Source organism: Chroicocephalus ridibundus, chromosome 4 (assembly GCF_963924245.1).
Source record: "Chroicocephalus ridibundus chromosome 4, bChrRid1.1, whole genome shotgun sequence".
In the NCBI taxonomy this organism is placed as follows: domain Eukaryota; kingdom Metazoa; phylum Chordata; class Aves; order Charadriiformes; family Laridae; genus Chroicocephalus; species Chroicocephalus ridibundus.
In genome coordinates this window covers 62,022,250-62,042,983 of record NC_086287.1, presented here as the reverse complement: position 1 = coordinate 62,042,983, position 20,734 = coordinate 62,022,250, and the positions used below count along the sequence as shown (strand labels likewise).

The 20,734-nt window shown below is 41.9% G+C and overlaps 1 long non-coding RNA gene across 1 annotated transcript in view; it reads right to left on the bottom strand.

Annotated features, from left to right (window-relative positions):
* Window positions 1-19,975, bottom strand: part of LOC134515167 (uncharacterized) — a 58,258-nt gene extending 38,283 nt beyond the window's left edge. Inside the window, exon 1 of the long non-coding RNA XR_010070893.1 lies at window positions 19,801-19,975. This is a non-coding gene — a long non-coding RNA (uncharacterized LOC134515167). The remainder of the gene's footprint in view (window positions 1-19,800) is intronic.
* Between the last annotated feature and the right edge of the window lie 759 nt (window positions 19,976-20,734).

Genomic DNA, 20,734 nt, shown 5'->3' with positions numbered 1-20,734 from the left:
CTCGAACACCCTGCAAGCTATCAGCAAAGAAGCACAGGGGTGGAGGACATACCAGTGCTCTCGTAGCTTGAGTACTTTTTGGAGATACAGCAGGTTTTACTACTCTGCAGGAATGACCTTTCTTGGTTTTTTGGCTTGGTATTTTTTGCAAAGCTATGTCTTACGCAGTCAAAAATAGACAGACCATGTCATGACACCTTTACCCTAAAATAAATCACAGAATCTTCATGGTTGGAAAGGACCTTTGAGATCATCGAGTCCAACCATACACAGAAAAAAAACCTCAAACCCCTACAATCTCTGCCACTAGAGCATGCCCTGAAGTGCCACATCTAGACGTTTCTTAAACACCTCTAGGGATGGTGACTCAACCACCTCCCTGGGCAGGCTGTTCCAGTGCCTGACCACTCTTTCAGTAAAGTCATTCTTCCTAATATCTAAAGATACACCAGGGACACAGTAGTAGAGCAAATAGGGGTAGTTGATATAATAGAAAACATAAACACATTTACACATTCAGCATTTGCACACTGACACTTAACAATTAGTGCACAGCTTCTGATGGACCATTAAATTCTTCAAGTAGTTAAAAGTGTAAGAGTATATGGGCAAGCTAAAGAAGATCAAAAGTTACTTTGTCAGCTGTGGCAACTGCCTGTTGTTACCAAAGGCCATGTGAGTAAATAAGGCAATCACAAGCATTGTTTTAATTAATTTACCAGAACAGAATTGCTTGGAGTTTACCAGTAAGTAGTCAAAAAGCAAATCTGTCTAAAAGATAAAGGAATAAAACAATAACCATTGCACTATTATAAAACATACCCATTTCTTCTCTGTTTCTAGAAGAAAACAAGCCCATCTTTCACTTTTTCCTATGAGTTTCCATTCTTGCAGGGAATTTTGGCAGAAAAGCAGAGGAGGGTTCCCCAGCCGAGCTCTCAGAAAGAGCAGACCGGTCTTCTTGGGAAAGAAAGCGCTCTGGCTTGAAAGCTTTAGGAGCTGGCTTTGAGGATTTCACACCAACAAATAGCTGTGCTCGGATTTTTTGATCTCTGCTTTGCTAAGTACACAGACGGCAGCAAATCCTCACCCCGCCACCCAACAAAGAGTTCATCTGAGTCCATATGAATTTCATTTGCGGCTGTAATTAACGGGGAGGGAGAGAAGGAGTGCAGAACTGCCCATAAAATCTCACTCTTAAAATTACACCCCACAAAACAGTAGGAGCTGACTGTAACATCACAGGACATGAACGAGGTGACTTATTAAATCACTCCCGACCCACACTTCTGTAGGAAGCTGCAAAACTGAAAGCTTTGCTATTTTTAGAGGCCGGGCTTCTGGAGAGTGAGAAGCAGCTTACTGACAAAGAAAAGAAAAAAAGAAGAATGTGCTGTATTTGTGATTGTTCTCATGGCACTGACTCAGCATTCAGGCATTCTCAGTGGTATCAAAGAGGGGATGGACGCGGGCGAGGGGACCTGCCTGAGCCCAGCTGCTGCTCCTGCTTCTGCACATCTCCCCAGGTTCCTCCGCGGGAAAGGAGACTTGGGAAGTGGGTTTAAAAACCCGACATGCAAAATGTACCCCGTGTGTGCCACGGCGTGCTGTGGAAAATGATCATCAGTAGAATTATACATGCTATATTGCCTGCTGAATCCCCCAAAGCAGTTAAAGAGCCAGGAGAATATGAAACTGTCATTACTCTGTCTCCCTCCCTCTGCTTCGGAGCATAAACCTCTGCCAGACACTCAGGCAGAACAAAACACTTAATCAGTGTTAAGGATGCATCTGGTCCCCCCAGAGAGATGAGCTGTTCATTTATGCTTGTTTACAATATGTTTATAAACATTAGTGGACAGGGATAGATTACCCCAGTTTACTGCCACATAAAGGAGTCAGCTGCTTACGCTCCCCGTCATATCTGTGTGCTTTTCTTTTACATTACTCAAGTGGTACCTTATGGCAAGTAATCTTTGTGAATTAGGCCTGAAATCAGGAGTGTGCCTGTAAAATTTACACCGCTTTCCCTGTTATTATCTCAAAAGCATTACTTTTGGATCAAATCCCTACCCAAGATGCCTATTTTTCCTTGCTATCTACATTGCTTTACTGCTTTTTTTTTTTTTTTCCCTGTGGTCCGTGAAGGAATGACATTGTTTTTATGTTTTAGATGAAAAGCATATTGTTTGGACAGAAATGGGAAAGGTAGTGTTGTGATGACAGCCCCCCCTACATCAAGTGTTCATACCCAACAAAAGAAAGCAGTCTTTGTAAAGGAATTGTTACTTTAATTGTTCTTATTTTAAAAACAGGTTATCCATGTATGTTCCCTCTGAATTATGACTTTACAGAGCAGTGGCAAAATGGAGAGAAACTGTGCAGCTTTGGTAATGCACCAAATTTCTGTGTCCTCTGAAGAGGGGGGAGGAGACAGGAGCACCACCGAGTTCTGGGAACAGCCCTGCTCTGCAATTTTACCTCTCAGTTCACCTGCCGGTTATCTCTTTTTTCTCCATCTTCTGTTTGATTATGAGCGTTTGATCATTTTAAGCCTTTGAATGGCACATCATGATCCCTGATTTGAGTTTAATAATCATATTCAGGGTAAGAAATACATATGGTTGCAAAACACTGATGTAACGGAGGAGAAATAAATTGAAAGAAGACAGTGGAACAGATTTCACAGAGAGTGAACGTGATGGGCCAGGCAACCAGCTGGGTGTAAATCAATACAAGCCAATTGCTTTGGGTGAGGCTCTACTTCATTAGTGAGAGAGTGTAACAGCAAATATTTGACTTAAGGTTGTTGTGTTGTGTCCATTTATAGGCCTGGAATAAAAAGGTGTAGCCAGCTGTAGCTTCTTCTCACTGATCTGGGATTTATCACAGAGCCTTCCAGGATAAGGTCATAATTTTCATTTTGTTGGCTGAAAGTCAGGTATTGTAAGGAGCATCGTCACACCTCTCATTAGATCAGCATTTTAAATGATCCAGCAATCCCATCAATCGATGGATATGTGAAAAATGTCCACGAGCCTGCTCTCCTCTAATGGGATTCCCCAAGTTGCCATCAGGCATGACATGCATAACAAGCCAGACCTGAGAGCGCGACTCACTCACGGAAAACCAAATCTAGCAAATTACGGAACAAGGCTATGTACCATATGGGAAAAGCAACCCAAGAAAAATCCACAGCAAAATCCTCCCTTCCACACTCCCCCCCCCCCCGAAGCAGTTCTCAGTCACCAATATTTGCACACTGACAACTGCCCTTCCAATGAAGTGCAGCGGTGCCCCGGAAGGCAGGTTTTTCACTTTCCTGGTAGGAACCTGCCTGCGCTGTTCACTATTTGAGTGCTTCACGTCAAAACCCAAAGCCACTGGAAACCCAACCAAAGGGATTTCCTGGCCTGTTTTCACTGACAACAGAAAGCAGAGCTCCCCACGCTGACGGAAGAGCCTTCAACATGCATACCTTCGTTATTCTCTGCATCGTGGTACTAATTAGTAGACACAACCCCCTTTCCACTAATAAGTCTTTTGGTGGGAGACTGAGAAAATTATATTTGTTTGTACCTGCTTCTTGAGGGCTCTGTTCTCCAAAGAGTAAAACACACGTTAGGGAGGGAAGAAGATTCCTATTTCTATACACAGGCAAATTGATCTGTTTGCAGGGTCAAATAGCTTGTAGACAAGATTAATTCAAAAAAGGGTGTGGATAGATTATTGGTATATTATTATTATTATTATTATTATTATTATTATTATTATTATTATTATTATTATTATTATTATTATTATTATTATTATTATTATTATTATTATTATTATGATACAGCACTAATATGGACTCAAAATAAGTTAGGCTGAGTCATGCAATGCTTCAGTTTAGATTCACTACCAAGATTTGGACTGAAAGAAGCCAAATAACTTTTCAAACATAGATTATTTCTACCTAAAATATTGCTGTACTCTGCTTCACCACATTAGGAATAGTCTGGGGGGAAAAAAGGCACTTCAGATTTCCAAGTCAGATAAATTCATTTCAGGCACACTGGCAAATTTCAAAAGATTAAGGTACCAAAATGAAATTTAAAAAAGGACAGAACAATGTTGGAAAACTTGGCTTGGAATCTCATTTTACATGACCAGTTTTTGTAGAACTGGCTATTAAAACTTAAAAGATCAAAATTCGTGATGCTGTCCACCTGAAGTATGTCTTTGGGAGACAGCAGATTTTATATGGGTCCCTAACCATTGCAATTCATCTACACCTTAGAAGTAGTCCCTGCCACATTACCAGACCAGAACAAATGAGTGGTAACACGTATCTTGCTTTGTAAGCAGAAGTTTCTGCCACTCTTAATTTAGAAGCAGTTCCATTGATTTCACTTTCAAGTTTGATACATAAGAGCGGCAGAATCCAACTCTGAAGTTTTATTCCTTTTCACAGGCTGACCCTGGACAAGTTTCAAAGTAGTCAGATAAAATTGTTCAAGGTTATTCATGGATATCCTTACAAGAAATGCTCAGTTGGGGTAGAACTTTTCCTCCTGGAAAAGAGATGGTTTGAGGAACATGAGAGGTCTAGAAAAGCCTGAGTAGGCTGGAAAAGCTGTAGAGAGACTGCCAGGTCACCGCCCCTTTCTGTACTAGTGGCCATCAAATGAAGTTACTGAGAGCCAGGGTCAAAGTAAACAACAACATGTGGTTCTTCATGAAGTCAGTGATAGATACATGGGAGTCCTTGCTAGAAGTCACTGTGGATGCAAAAAAGTACTTGGAAGAGAGCTTTGTTTGGAGTTACTCCACAGACAGAGCATTTCAAGCTCTGGAAGTCCCAGGAGCTGACAATAGCTTGAGGCTGAAAGGTAACAGGAAAGAGCAGCCCATGTTCTTACTGTTCGTTAGAGGTTAGATTTTGGACCCAGTGGAGAAAGGACAGAGGGCTACGTGAACCCTTCATCTGAACAGTACTGCTCTTCTTAGGCTCCTGTACTCTGGTGTCCAGTTCCCTGGTTTTGCACATGATGATGCCACATACCTCCTTTGAAGAAGCCATGAAGCATACCTTAAAATTAGCTCTGCTGTTTGCCTCTCTGCCCCTAATGCCATTCAAGACCTTCAAAGACGAGAAATCTTCATTTACTATCCAGCCATAATTTATCAAGGGAGAATTTAACCATGCCTTCTCTCCCAGTTCTCAGGATCTCTTTTTTTGTTGTTGTTGTTTTAATCAGTGGTTATTTATAGAATAAAACAGATGTAGTTTTAGCATCACCACAACATCTGGTTTAAGAGGGTAAGCTCCACACAGCTATAACAAGAATGGGTGAAGATAGCCTTTTTCAGGAGAGACTTCCTAGCAGAGAGCGCCAAGGAATCTTCATGGGCGGTTGTGTGTAGTGTCCTACATCCAGAGAGAGGCAGCAGCTTCCCATGCATCGTGTTCCCTGTGGCTAACTCCAGGCTTCTTCCTAGGCATTCTGCTACTTTTTTTTGGTCCCATTATTCTGGGACTCTCTAACTAACAGGGAGTTAACTCCAACAGGCCTATAGAAAACCAGGGCCCTCATAATCAGGGCTCCCCGATTCAAGGTTTTAACTTTGGGGAGCTCTCAGGCTTTTACCAGAGTACCCCTCATCATGGGTGTCAGGTCCAGTGAGGAACTTCACGTCTACATGCTGCTTCTGAAACTATTTTTCTTCTATGTATTTTTCAACTTGTGAAATTAGAGAACAGGTTACACGCAGGCTTAGTTGGGAATTCCAGTTTTGAAAAGCTGTGTTAGCTTGGCACGGGCTTTTTTTAATGAAGAAGTAAAAAAAAGTTTAAAATGTTTTAAATATTGTAATCTGCTTCATGCAGTGTGCAGATAATTCAGGCAATCAGACTACCTAATGTGTAAGTCATTAATTCCTAGAAGCACCCTACACATTCCAATCATAACGGCATCACCCATTAGAAAAAAAAAAAAAATCCATACTCCTGTGTTTGCTCTCATTTTCATCTAATAATAGGAATAGCAACCTCAGCACAGGGCATTCTCGGGGATTAATGACCAGCTGGGACTAATGGCACCCTTGGCTACACCTCTGGACATAAATGCCTGTCAGTCTATCATCAATCCTCAGGAAATGCCTGATGCCCAGATCATTACTACTTAACCTGTAGTTAGAATGAAAATGAAAAGCAAATGCAGGGAGAGTTATAAAGAATTTCCACCTTTTAGATGCAGGAGAGTGTGTTTGCCCCAGTCGGAAAGCTTGGCTTTAATAAGACATCACAGCAATCTGTATTGACTAACACGCATTGAGTCTGTGATTAGTGCAATTAGCCCCCTTCACAACACATTCTGAGGCAAGAGAAGCGAGAATTCAGGCTGAGAAGTGCCCCCAGCCCTCTCCCTCCCGGGGGTGGGCAGGGCACAACACCAGTTTTGGTGCTATCGCTACCTTCTGTCCAAAACATGGTTTTGCGTGACTAGCAACGTGCAGCCAGGATATAACCTTTTCATCCCAGTGCTTCTCAGGAGGGCAAAAGCTGAGAGCCTCAGCCTGGGTAGGTAAATTATTAACATGCCATGGGAGTTATCAGCACTAATCTCATTAAGAGAAAAACAATAGGAAGTACAGCATTGGTTCAAGCCAGCGGTCGGTCTGGTTTCGTACTTTTTTCATACTGGCTTTCAGAGGAGGTGTATGTTGAAGATTTGACCCAAGAAATCTCTGTATGTTGTGTAAATTTTCAACATATAGCAGCAAAAGCAATCCAAAACACGTGCCTCTGAATTGCTGGAAATGCCAGAAATGTTTGTGAAGACAAGTAAGAAAACATGGGTGTGATTTGACTGACAACCAACTGCTGCCATTTTTACTTTTTGCTGACTGAATGACCCCAGGAAATATTTATGCTGGCAAACTTGTAGGTGCAAAATGGGAAAATGAATTGAAGCTAAAGCTGGCAGGAAACTGCTTTCTCCACTCCCCTTAGGTATGTGTGGGTGTTCACATATTTAGAAACTTAATTAATAGCTCTCAGGGACTTTCCCTGGCTATTTTTCAATGAAGAACGTTGCCAGTTGATTTTTTTTTTATTTTTGCATTTTTATATCACTAATTAAAACTGATAAATTTTGGCTTAGAAATAGTCAAAGGAGGAAAAGTGTGATCTTTCACTTTTTATTTTCCTGATAGCTGTTACCAGAAGACAGTTCAAGATAGTCAGAAATGCTGTATATTTTACTTTCTGATGCACCTCATTTCACCTGTAGCCTCTTGAACTTCTCTCACAAGCCAACAGCGACCAGGTCTGACCAGTGCTTTAACCCTTAATCTGCTGCTTCTTTAACTGCATCTGTGCAATCTGGCTGCACTGAGAATTTTCAATGGTTAGGGAATTAAACAAATGTGCAAGCATTTCTGGGGTTGAGGCTTTAGAGGAGACCGTGCCATTCTAGCGTGATTATTTGTAAGTGGAGGTCTCATGAGCTGTAGCCTGTTACAGAGAGGTAACATCAGAAAGGCTAGTGCATCAGTGGGACGCAGCATCAGGAGATGACTCGGCCCCACTCCGTTTATCTTACGGTTTTAAATGCCTTCACTGTTTTAATAGAATTAGGAGGTCTTTTTCTTTCCTGTCTACAGATTTTTTTTTGTTTCTTGCATATATATTCTGCCGATACTGCAGAAATAGTTGCTACTTTCTTTCCCAGAGACAACTACATTTGGCAATGGTTGAATCAAATTCTTAGGAAATCTTGAGTCACTGAGCACCAAGTCGGAAGAAAAACCAAGGTCGCTTCATAGAAAGCAATCCATCAGAGAAGAGCGCTGGGAAAGGACCTCTCGCTGGCCTTTCATCTCTTTTGCATGTGTCACTTTAATTCCCGCTGTGTTGCTCGTGTGTGAAGGAAAGGGGAGATTTTTCTAATCATTCATCTTAGGATATTTTCTTTATTTTTTCATTCCTATAAATGTTCAATATAGATGAGTGGGATGACATAAGAGCCCAGTGCAGAGCAAACACAGAAGCTAAACCACCCCATGCTCTTATTGAGATGTACAAGAAGTGGTCTAGCTAAATCTGTCCAAAAGCCTCTGTCTGAATAGTTGATCATCTCCGTAGTTTGAATTCATTCATCTTTTCCTTTTGTGGGAAAGAAAGGAAAATAAGCTATCTAAATCAATGGGATTAAGCAGTATTTTGCCAATTTAGACTAACACCTGGCTCCTTTTAGATAAGGCCCAAATGAACATTAACTCATGCCAAAGCACACGCCCAGACTGTTGACCTAACTGTTTAAGCTATCGTTCCTGAGATTTGGATGAACGAATGCTGGAACTAATCCTGTCCATTGCATGTAACCTTATGCCCAGGCAGGCATTCATGAAATGTTATCAACATCGTGTGTCAAAGGACTCTTAAATGTATTTTTTATTATTATTTTTAAAGGGAGAAACCAGAAATGAGTATCAATCAATCCAATCATAAGCCACGTGAAAGTTTTGCATCCTATGTACATGACAGGTATTTAACATTCATTAAAACTGATGTAAGCATTATATTATTCAAGGAGCAGAAAAGTCTGGGGAGTACAAAATACACAAAAATAGTGCAGAAAATAAAGTAGTAATCAATGACAGAGGAAAGACTGGCACATAATTACCTGCTTTGCTATGCCTTGGGAACTCTTAGCTCCCCTCTAATATGAACACTGAAAGTAGCCATTTATATGGCAACTGTGAAACAAATATGCCTGATCCTTTGGTCGTGGATTCCATTGGGGCCCTTTGAGACCGACACATCCCCACGTCCCCCGTGGGTCAATCCTGCAGTTGTTCCCAAGCCAGGAGGTTGTTACATCAGCATAAAGTCAGTATAACCCTCACCCGGCTCCGCTTCATCACGTTTTAATCTATACCTGGCTGGGTATGCAAAGATGTCCTAATGCATCACCCGGTAACACAGAGCCTGGACATCCATGCCCTTAAATCACAATAGGTTATTGCTGGTTCGAATTGATTGGGTTTTTGTCCAAGCAAGTGGCAGCCGAAGGGATTGTGAATCATATCAGTGGCGATGAATAGCCTGCAGCGGCAGGTGGGAGTGTGCGAGGACAACAGGGAAAGCTGTAATAACCCCAGTAGCTTAGTGTCAAATAAAATCAAGAACAAGAGCAGCGTTAGCAGTCACTGAATGTTCGTCCAGTATTTTTATTCTTTGCAGCAACGTGTATCTATTGTAGTCAGTTTTTGTATTGGTCTGAAACTACATTCGCCTTCTCCCTGGTCCCCCTGCCTACTCCTGTGATTGGATTTGTTATTGGGAGAAGTTGTTATCACAGCAATAGCACAGAAACGGCTAGATAAACACAGACTTTTTCCCTCTTCCAGTTAATTTGTCCTGTCAATTAGGTGTTTACCCAGGGTGGCATTACTGTAGGAATAAAAGCCCCAGTCCCTCTCAATCAGATGGCATGTTCTAGTCGAGCTAGGACTTGTGCTGAACAGCTGTACCTCAATTAGAAACTGATATCCATAAAGAAAGCACCATTGGCTAATTATGCTAATAAGATATTAGCTACCACCTCTTCAAACTGCAGGCTTGTCACGTCTCTCAGCGGTACCTTATTTTATTGCAAACTGTACTGAGGAGGATTATTTACCTTCTCGCCACAGCTCCCACAGGAATGCAACTTACCTGCTTACACAATCCGCTTTCAGAGCCCAGTCCTGCTAGGTTTTGGAAGGTTCAGGCTCAGGATTAGCCTTATCACAACTTAAGGAGATTATTTGATAGGAACAGTTTTAAAAGGCAATCTTTTCCAAGATTGGCCACTGGAATGTCCACTGCTTCCAACCCAGTGAGAATACCATTTATTTGAAAGAATGATTTCACGTTCAGTGGGAAGAACGCATGCTGCCCTTTGTGTTAAAGAGCCTGTTTTCATGTAATTCATACAAGAATAATTTAGAGCTGTAACTCATGGATTTAATTTCTTATTTGTTGGGAAACTGGTCTTCAAAAAGTGCTTTGGATCTGTTGTCTTGTTGGACTCCATACTGATTTGTTATCATTGATTAAAATAACTATTCCTCATTATTAACCCTTTTAGAATTATACATGTAGATTTAATATGAAGCACGATTAGAGTAGGTTTCTGCTCAAATCAAGTAGGATGCTTGTACACTGAGAATGAACTAAATATCAGGAAAGATAATAAAGCCTCTCCTTATTAAAATCGCTACCTCCAAGTCAGAAGGGTCGTTTCAGCTGCTTGTTCATTTGATTGCACTTTTCTACTCTAAAGTCTGGCTGCAGAGGATGAGAACTTGTCTTTTAGGGTGATGTCCCTACAAGAGCTCAGAGGGAGTCCCCTGAAGGGCAGCGCACCCCCTGCATTGCGGGCCACGTGGCTCAGCCAGCCCCACGGCAGCCCTGCCCCGGCGGGGGGAAATGCAGCACAGCTCCTCTGAAGCCCCTCGCTGCTGCCTGGTTTTCAAGAGAAAGATTTACACAAAGGCCAAAGCTCAGCAGGGCAGTGCTAAGCTTCTCTGCTCTAGCACATGTTTGTGGGTCCATGAGAGAAAGTTGCAATGGTTGTTTATTATTGTTGTTGTTATTTTGTTGGACTCAATAACAGCTTGTTGGCGCTGATTAAAGTCACTGTTCCTCTTTAATTAACTCTTTTCAGAATTGCACATTGAAATTAATTATTTAGATATCATCAATCACTCTGTCTTCACTGGAGTCTTGCAGTAATTGTTAGTTTTGTTAGTTTAAGTGTCTACAATTTCTGATAACTTTTAAGCACACGTTTAGTGTGGTGAGCAGGACTAGGGCAGTGGCCGTCCCCCTGTATTCGGCACTGTTAAGCCCCACCTCAAGTACTGTGTCCAGTTCTGGGCCCCTCACCACAAAAAAGACATCGAGGTGCTGGAGCGGGTGCAGAGAAGGGCAATGAAGCTGGTGAGGGGTCTGGTGAGGAGCGGCTGCAGGAGCTGGGGGTGTTCAGCCTGGAGAAAAGGAGGCTGAGGGGAGACCTTATCACTCGCTACAACTACCTGAAAGGAGGTTGTAGCCAGGTGGGGGTCGGTCTCTTCTCCCAAGTAACAGGCGATAGGACAAGAGCATATGGCCTCAGGTTGCGCACAGAGGAGGTTTAGATTGGATATTGAGAAAAATGTTTACACTGAAAGGGTTATTCAGCATTGGAACAGGCTGCCCAGGGAAGTGGTTGAGGCACCATCCCTGGAGGTATTTAAAAGACGGGTAGACATAGTCTACCTTAGCAATATGGTTTAGTGATGGCTTTTGTCAGTGTTAGGTTGACGGTTGGACTAGATGATCTGCAAGGTCCCTTCCAACTTAGGCAATTCTGTGATTCTGTATGCATTTTATTTCTTCCAGTTCACAAACAGCTATTAATTACATTTTATTTGTGATGCTTTGACTAAAACGCATAAAAAGAGCCAACCACTTCCTTCAGAGCCATGGCTGCAGTCACCATTAATACTTGACAGTCTAATTCCTCTTTAGATGATAACTTCCCAATTATTCAGCAAACTGTGAGGAATATAAAACTTTAAACAATGTGGGCTTTATTCCAAATAGAAAACAGGCAAAGAAAGTGGATTTCCCAAAGCATCCAGAGAGGGTAGGAGCAGGACCAGACCTAGCATCACGTCCGCCAGGACGCATAACCTCCCCTAAGCCGTCTAAGGCAGTATGGTCTGTAAGATGTATTGCATTTGTACCACATGCCATGAAGACAGTGCATAGAAGCTGACCCTTCAGAAGAACATATTGCTGGTAATCTCCATGTTGGTATGTCTGATGCCACTGCCTGAAGCACTGGAGATCACCTGTTTGTGTGAGGCGCATAAAGCTGGAAGGCACTAAAAGTTGAACTACCTCACAGTGCAGAAGTGAAAATCCTTAATGTCACTGGGACAGGGACAGAGCACCTCTGAGAACAAGGTCTGAGAGAAAAAACTGTCCAAAGACCAGTTTAGTCACAGCATTAAAAAAAAAGGTGGAGGACAGAAGGGTTTTTCAATCTGGAAGTATTTCCTTCAGGCAGGAGGCACAACAGTGTCCACATGATTTCATTTACCAGCAAGAATTTGTTCTTGTGCATGTTCAGACACTAGCATGGTAATGAACCTATCTTGTGTAAACAAGCTTTTTAATATTCACATTTTCCTAGAGTCCAAGACATATATGAAATGCTTTTTACATAAGGTGGCTCTATTGAAATCTGAACGCAACCGCTACTGAATCTAATGCTTTCAAACCTTCAGAGTAAGCTACACTGAAGTGTCTACCTGTATTGTAAATAGAGAGAAAAGAATTATTCCTAAAGTTAATTAAAAAAGAAAACCTACCTCTATTTGCATTCATAAAATGCTAACCTGCCATCCCAAAAGCAGCTATTATATGTCAGCATGTCATGTGCATTGGGAATATCTGATCCAATTCACAGCTCATAAATGTCTAATTAAAAAAATATATATACAACAATTTTAATTGGTTCATTGCATCATTTGTTTTTATTACGGTTTTAAACTCTTGCAAAATAGTCAGGGCTAAAACTCTCTCAATTTGCAGGGGAAAAAAAAAACTATGAAGAAGAAGATTCTTGAACAATATAAAGATAAGTAGAGTTCAATAATCACCATATGTACAGTGATGGGTAAATGGCTGAATGTTACTTAGAATATAAATCCAGGTTTTAATACATCACGAAATAGATTGAATCTGTGACATGTTTTAACAGTGCAAGAAAAGTAAGCATCGAATTATAAAGAAAGGGGAGCTAAGTTCTGGGTTCAGTGCAAAACTTTAGGCTGAAAAGTGCAGCAGATATTTCTGTGAGAGTACATTGCTTCTAGTTTAAAAAAAGCAAGAGAGATAGAAATCAGAAAATTATGCTTATGGTTGGTTTTGTCATTGTTGATTTTTAGAATACTGTAGGAAAAAAAGTTAAATAGGAGATATCTTATGGCTACCTTAGTTTTTTATCTAATACTTGATAAAGAAAATTCAATTCATAATTATTTATGAACCAACACCAAGGACTTTATTACTTTGATTACTCACTAATCATTTCCCGTAAATGCAGTGACCTAAAAATCCCATATAATCAATAAAGTAGTAAGTTCCAGATTTAAATCACTGCACCTTGTATTCTTGAGTAAACCTTTGGGTAATTTACAAAGGCTGTTGAATTTTATAGTAAGTGTTTTTCAAACCAAGCTGGATTCTAAACAATAATGACTTTTTAATGTGGATCTGTGATTACATTGTCATAGTGAAATACGACAGTCTTTGACTGCATTCGAAATGAGGCAGAGGGTGAATTACTCCAAAGGCATAGATTACCATAGCCTCAGGTAAAGCAATCTTCATAAATTAAACTCCAATCTAAAGTGACCTGTCACTACAAACCTGTTGCTACTCCCAGTAACTTAAATTTCAGTGTACAATTTGCAAACAAGTTCTTTTCTTATTAACACAATGGGGAAGAGTTACTTTGCTAAAGTGCTTTAAAGTGAATGTGAGGGAGGAGAATTATACATAAGTATTTTATGGGTTTATTTTCCATAATTTCAAAAAGCTGTGAGTTTAGGAAATGCAACTTGTTGTCTGCTAAAATGTTTATGCTTTTAAGATATCTAAAGCTGTCAACTGAAGGAGCCTTTGGCATAAACAGCAACTACAGCACTTTCCTAGCTCATTTTTGACACACTGAGCATATTTGACTCATATGCTCAGCAATAACATCGACAGTTCAATGATATTCAGAAATGGTTTGTACATCTAGCTGCTTGAGGCAACATTTCCCAAGGGGTTTGCTGGGTTTGCCATACCTCAGTCTGGCGAAATCTAGTTTATAAATGTTTTTTCAGAGGTACCAGAGCAGCTGTCTTCCGAAAATGATATGGTTTGCGTGGTAACCAAAAGCTGAGGGCTTTGTTTGGGGATGGCTTTGGGTATCCGCAGCAGAGACAGCTGCGAGTCCTCCCACCACTGCAGGGACCTTGCAGGCATAGCAGTCCTGATCTTCGGTAGTTTTCAGCCTAGCCTAAGAAGGAAAACTGATACTAACCTTAAATTATTCAATAAACACATTGCAAGCAGTTACCTACAGCTAGTCAGCAGCTGCTGCATGAGCACCTCATCCATCCTTGCAGCGTTAGGTGGGTTCTTCCAAGCAAAGGATGGAGTCATGCAGGATGGGCAGCTGAGGACGGGAACCATTGCATTTAACCCCTTGTATTATCTTTACCTGAAACAGCCCAAGTCTACCAGACTGCTGAAAAAAGTTATGCTTCCTTGCCTACTGCAGCAGCATATCCGAAGCTTTAAGCTCCCACACGGTTACATTCTCATGGCTAGGAGACAGCCTAGGTGATAGCAGCTGAATTTCCACCATGGCTGCTGGTACTCAATGTGCTGAGATTGGGCAGCTGTAAGGAAACATCTAACACAGTCGTGTTGCCCAGCCTGGCTGGGAGGTGGGAACAGTGAGTGAGAATGAGAAGAGTGAAGGTTGAACAGCATTTCTGCCATTCTGCCTTGAACTTTCATCAAGGAGTAGAAGGGGCTTGAAATCAATATAGACTGACACTATGGGTGAATACTCTCCTCTTCAAGGTCCAGCAAAGGGTTGTTGACTCTGCCTTGTCAGCACAGCTAAAAACACATAGGGAAAAACTGTTCTTTCTTCATAAAGATTATTGTTCCCAAATTCATACCAGGGATTCAGTTCTTCACAGCATGGACATCTGAATAGCTAATTCCAGATTTAGCAAGACTGAGGTGATCAAAAACAGAAAGCAGGGAAAGGGAATAGGGGAGGGTCAAGAACCTCTTGAAATGCCAGAAAAGTAGAGCAGGTATCACTCCAGCCATTCAAGTCCAGCTTTTCCTCAGTGAATGTTTATGGCTTCAGTCCTGATGCTCACACATCTCCCCCCCAGCTTTTATCCTACACACCTGTTGGCCCAACAATTGCCCTGCCCGTACTCATTGTGCTACCAATTGAGGCTTATACAAAACTGCAAAGTTACCCTATGCCCTACGAAGACCAGAACTAATTCATTGGAGTCACATGTTTTGATTTTCAGAAAGCAAGATCAAAGTATGGCTCCTTTTTAAGGCGACATTAAAACATTCTTTTTTGCTACATTTGCAGCTATCCAGTGGGCAGAAAGAAGAAAGTTTAACAGGTAGGAATGGAAAGTGAAACACGTAATTTTGTTGATACAAGAACTAGAATGAAACATGTTATGAAAATATTTTCAACTTATTTTTAGGATTAATTTTAGAGGCCAAAAATTATAATCCCATGATGGTTCGGAAAGCCCAGTATTCCTTGCACCTATCTAAATGAACCACAGATAATGGCTATCAATAGCAAGATCAATTTGTGTTAAGCAAGCCCTTCATACAGCATGGCTCTTTTCTGTTAAATGTTTTTCATTGGTTTGCTTTTTAGTTTAATAAAAATCTCAGTCAGCTTCACATCCATGATAAACATGATGCTCTCACAGCGTGGGCTCTAGGTTTGAGTCACAAGCTCAGTTCTGGGCTCCCTGGGTTGACAGGTTTATATATAAGAAGGTAATGAGGCAGAGAAAGGTTTCCCTCTTCTTCCCCCTCTTGAGGGTGTTAAGCCTTCCCTATTAAGAATGACAGAGGTCTGGGTCATGAAGACATTTATGAGGAACTGAGCAGAGCAGGTTGAAGAGGGATGAATTTAGTATGTACCCAATTTCTTTTAATATCAGGTTTTCACATGGCTTCCTTTAGGATGAGATCTCCATCCTCAGCTATGTCCATTTCCTGCTCTCTTCTTCTTCCATGTTTTATTCATTTTCTCATCAAAATCAATGAGCCTTGTGTCTTAAGAAAACAGGTGTTATACTGGGATTTTGTGTCTGCCAGGCAGTTTGCAGCTCATGCCCTGTTAATTTGGAGCCTGTGATCAATTTCAACTAAACTTGATGTCTAAAAAGATATGCCACCTTTGCAAGAGTCATAAGAACAATCAGCTGTGTTGTGTGTCGTTCCACGCAGAGAAAGATCCTGCAGATGTCAGAGAATCTACGCTACGGTGACTGAAAAGAAACAGTGAGCCTAAAGAAGAAAGGTGACCAAGTTAGTTAGTTTATTAATATAGTATTGCAGTTTGAGGAAACTCAGGTGAAATAATCACACAAAAAAAAACATTTTCCAGTTCTCACAATTATGTCTGCATTTGTAGGGAGGTATAAAGACTTTTAGATGTCTCCAGGATTTTTTGCATTTTGTATGTTGGCTAGGCGTAAGTGTAACTGTGAAAGTCCTGATCTTGTTGAGTAGTTTGACATGTGGTTCATGCTTAGATCCTGTCAGGTTTCCAAATATTGGAGTTATTCACAGATACAGATTTTTCCTCACTAATTTTGCTTGAGATACCAAATATAGCGGCTAGTAGAAGCATGCTTCATCCTACAGAAAAACACAAATATAGCTCCTATATTTACCACCCTTTCCTCGGAGGGATGGCTGAAAGCACTCGGTCAGCACATGGCACTGTCATTTCACATCTTCCTTTATCTGCTTTCCAGCAACACTGCTTGCACAATATTAATTTGCTCCTCTTACGATGGTGTCCTTAATTGAATGACCTCATACTATTTTTTCCTGCCTCACTCAGTATAAAAGAGCGGTCATAGTCACAGAAAGGAAAGAAATTCATTATTTCCTCCCACTTACCACTCTCCAGGGTTTGGCCCCAGCCATACTCACTGACCACTGTTTGGGTTGCGTCTGCCCACAGAACTGCCGCTTTCCTTCTGGGCTTTTCTGGACTGCTCCACACCACAGCTCTGTCTCATGTTACACTTCCATAACATCCTTAGGAGGTGAAGGAATATTAACCCTATTTCACTAGTGAGGAATTCAGACAGGGAGGGACGGGGGCTAAATGCCTGGTTTTGGATTCCTGACGCTCCAGAGCACTTATTCTCTTACACCGTTTCTCATGTTCAAAGAACAAACCTGATGGACATCATTACAATCCACAAATGAAGTTTAGTGCAGGGGTAGAATCCAGTTTCCTCTACAACACACATGGGAGGGCACTGGACAGAGCCTGAACATCAGGTCCCTCACTGCTCACCCTGATTCAGGCCCCAGAATAGCCAATTCCAGTCTAAGGGAGCCTCTTGTGCCAAAGAAGGCCAAATAGAGGCAAAGGGGACAGAATTTTTTCTGATATTTTCTGGGTACTCACTTGGCCCTGTGAATGGGAGCACCTGGCCAAACCGGTTTCAGAACACAAAAGGTGAGACGCAGGGAGCTGTCATTCGACTCAGCTCCATCTCACCTTGGCAGACACTTATTGGTCCCTATCCATGCAGAGATAACTTGGGGGGAGCTGTGGAAATGGCTCAGCCCGGGATGGTGTCAACACTGCATTATAATAAGAACCAAAACCAGAACCGAAACCCGAATGGTGCCTTTAGCAAACAAAATGCCCTGAGTCACGGTCCCACCACTATTCAGCAAGTATGTGATATCATTGCTATCTGAGGGGCCATCAAACCTGCGGAGATAACCATCCCAGACAGTGTAATCCATTCAAGCACAGTCCTGAAACAGGATATTTAAGTCCAAAATTTTGGGGAGCAAAAGGGGGAATCTTCCAAAGATACAGCTGGCCTGTAGGAGATTCTTCCCCCCCTTGTCCAGGACGCTGTGCAAGGTAACTTCCTGGGATTGAGTGGCTTTACCTGAGAGAGAGGGTAAGTGATTTAATAATATACGTATGATGTCTAGCATGCTCTAAGATTGTGATTTGTGCACTTGTTTAAGGTATTCCTATCTAGCATGCTGGTGGTTTGTGTTGTACTTTTCGGGATCACTTGTTAGGTGGTAATAGTGTATTCTGTGAATTGGTTTTGTTTTTTCCTTAAATTGCAATAGTGCATTCTTCCATTGTATCCATAAGAACTTGCAATAGTGGCGTATCGGACCTGTGAGTGAAGTCCAAATCAATTGTTAATTTGAACCTCTCAGTGAAGTCTTTTTCTCTCTGTCACACCCTGGAAGTGGTCTTAGGCCACCTAGTTTTTGTTTCTGATGAACAGTCACGTGAAGCCAAGGAGACATTCATGAGCTGTGCAATCTGTTTTAAGGGATTAATAAGGAATTATATTTTCACATTAATGACATAATAAAAATAATTACAAATAATTTTAAGTTTCATTGGAAAACAAACATCTCTGAACGGCTTGCTCATTTTGCAATTCAGAGTGACTTTTGATTGCTAAAATGCAAATGCAGGATTTATTACTTTTCAAGAGCTGATAATGGAAGACTTTTTCAGTGAAAACACCACTGAAATTACCAAAGAAAATAAGTTATGAACTCACATCACAATCCAAGATACCATGTCAGCTGTGCTAGGTAGCATAATACATATGCCACGACAAAACTGACAGATTTCGGCAGATAGAAATGGGGTTCCGTACCGCAGAGCTTGTTAACAGCAGAAGTTAGAGCTACCTCACCTTCAGCAGCACAGCCAGGAGCCAGCTGCGGAGGAAGCACAGGGTATGAGAAGAATCAAAGCAGAAGACAACAAGACACTAGGTGGAAGATAGTGAACAGTAAGACTATGAATTGGTCTATTTTTAACACAGCTCATCCATTGTCTTGCTCTGAAATTAGTTTTTTTTAAATCTTTTATGTATGATTAATCCCATTGCTTTCGCACAGGAGTCTGATACAGTTTGGTTTGCTGGTGGATATTTCAAGCTCCAGGTAAGGCACTGGATGAGAAAAGAGGTGGCTTATAGAGAAATAATGCCTCAGTGTGTCAGTACAACTTCCATCAGCAGGAGCCTGTGGATGGGCCACACTGAAAGAAATCTCACAGAAAACCATCCTCTGAGCACAGCGCACCTCTGTCCCCCAAAAACATGGGGAGCATTCTGAAGCATGAATAATCCCAAAGGATCAACCAACTGTGAGATGTATGGAGGACAACATGGGAGGTCGGACAAGGCTCTGGGCTGCAGGCCGCTGTGGGAGTCTCACACACAGCAGGGAGACCTGATGGGGAGGTCCCTGCACAGCGAGGGAAAACGAGTCAAGGGGTGGCAGACAATTCCCCCACCACAGGTGCAGGGGACTCAATGCCTGTGGTTGCAAACAAATATTTTGAAGGGATCAAAACATAACCATTACCTCCCTCATTCCCCAGTATATCCTCCTTTTTGGACTGTATCTCAGCCTTTGGGGAATGCCTCCTGAAATTAGTGCCCATGCATTTTGTAAGGAGCAGATAAAGGAGCTTCCACCTACAGGAGAAACCTCACAGCTACCGAGGCTGTCGACACATTCTGACTGCACACACTTGCTTATTTGCTCTGCTGCCAAGAATATCAATTGGATACTACACTTGCTATTGATCCAAAGGAAGATTTTGTTGTTGTTGTTGTTGTAAAAAATGTGAATGCTTTATACTATGTCATGTAAAGCTATAAAGCAAAATAAAAGGTACAGGAGGAAAAGCAGCAAAACAGAACGACAACATTAGCACTGCGGATTTTCCAGCCTATAATGGCACATTCTGGCAGACAGACAAAAACCATGACATATCTATGGATGTCTGCGACTGGAGATGATTCAGCTCCTCTCTGCCGTGCCTTGATGGGATTGTCTGTGATGACTAACATAGCTCTGTCAGCCTGCCTGATATCACTATTTGCAACATCTAAATTGAGAAATAAGCATACCTGGAGCGTGCAGGGTGTTCAAGAAAGAATATGGAGGGTGGGTTTCACTGTCCTCCCAACTCCTTATCCAGCTTGAGCTGCTGCACACAGGTCAACGAGCTGTAAAGTGCTGAGTGGTCTCTGCCAGCACCCTGCCCTCCCCATCTCTCTTCTCTGCCGCTCAAGGAGAAATCTTCTCCCCTCTGGGTGTACAGTGGGCCCGTGACTGCCGGCAGAGAAACCTCCCACACATATGACGCAGATGAGGCACTCAAAAAGCAGTGAAAGGTACGTGTTTGTGTGGGAACGGGCTTTTGAGGGATGGGCTCCTGCTCTCCCTGCCGGCTGTCACATCTGTTCTCCCAAGGGTGGGCAATGTCTCTCTGATCAGCTTTTAGTGTGTTTTGCACTAACTGGTGTCTATGAAAAGCCAAGTTTCTGCACACTTGTAAGGCTGTTCCTGGCCAGTCATGAGCCAGCCTCTCACAGTTTTGGTTGTATTTCTCTGACACGCACAACTGTGGCTGCTTCACGTCAAATTTAGCAGAACTACCTATGCTGCTTAAGAGCTCTGATTTTCATTTATCTGTTTTCAGCTCAAAGTTGTAGCTTGTGACAGAGATCTAGCTTCTCTTTCCTTGGAAACAGCAGAGAAACTGTGATTCCCATGGCATCTTGGTATCTGTGATAGTCACCAAATGGGAAGGTTTCACAGCTGGATGCTCACACTTAACTGTGGACCTGTGTGCTCTTGTACTCTCTGTGGTCATAGTGGCCTGTAGCACTGTCTTTCTGTCCTTCTGTAGCACTGTCTACACACTTAGCAATGTGTCCTGGGCAAAGGTTCTTAGTCTGCTACACAGCTGGAAAAGGAGTCAGGTTCAGGATTGAGTGGTCCCAGGAGGAACCAATAGTTTATTCTATCTTTTCTTCAGACTTCCCACATGATGGATAT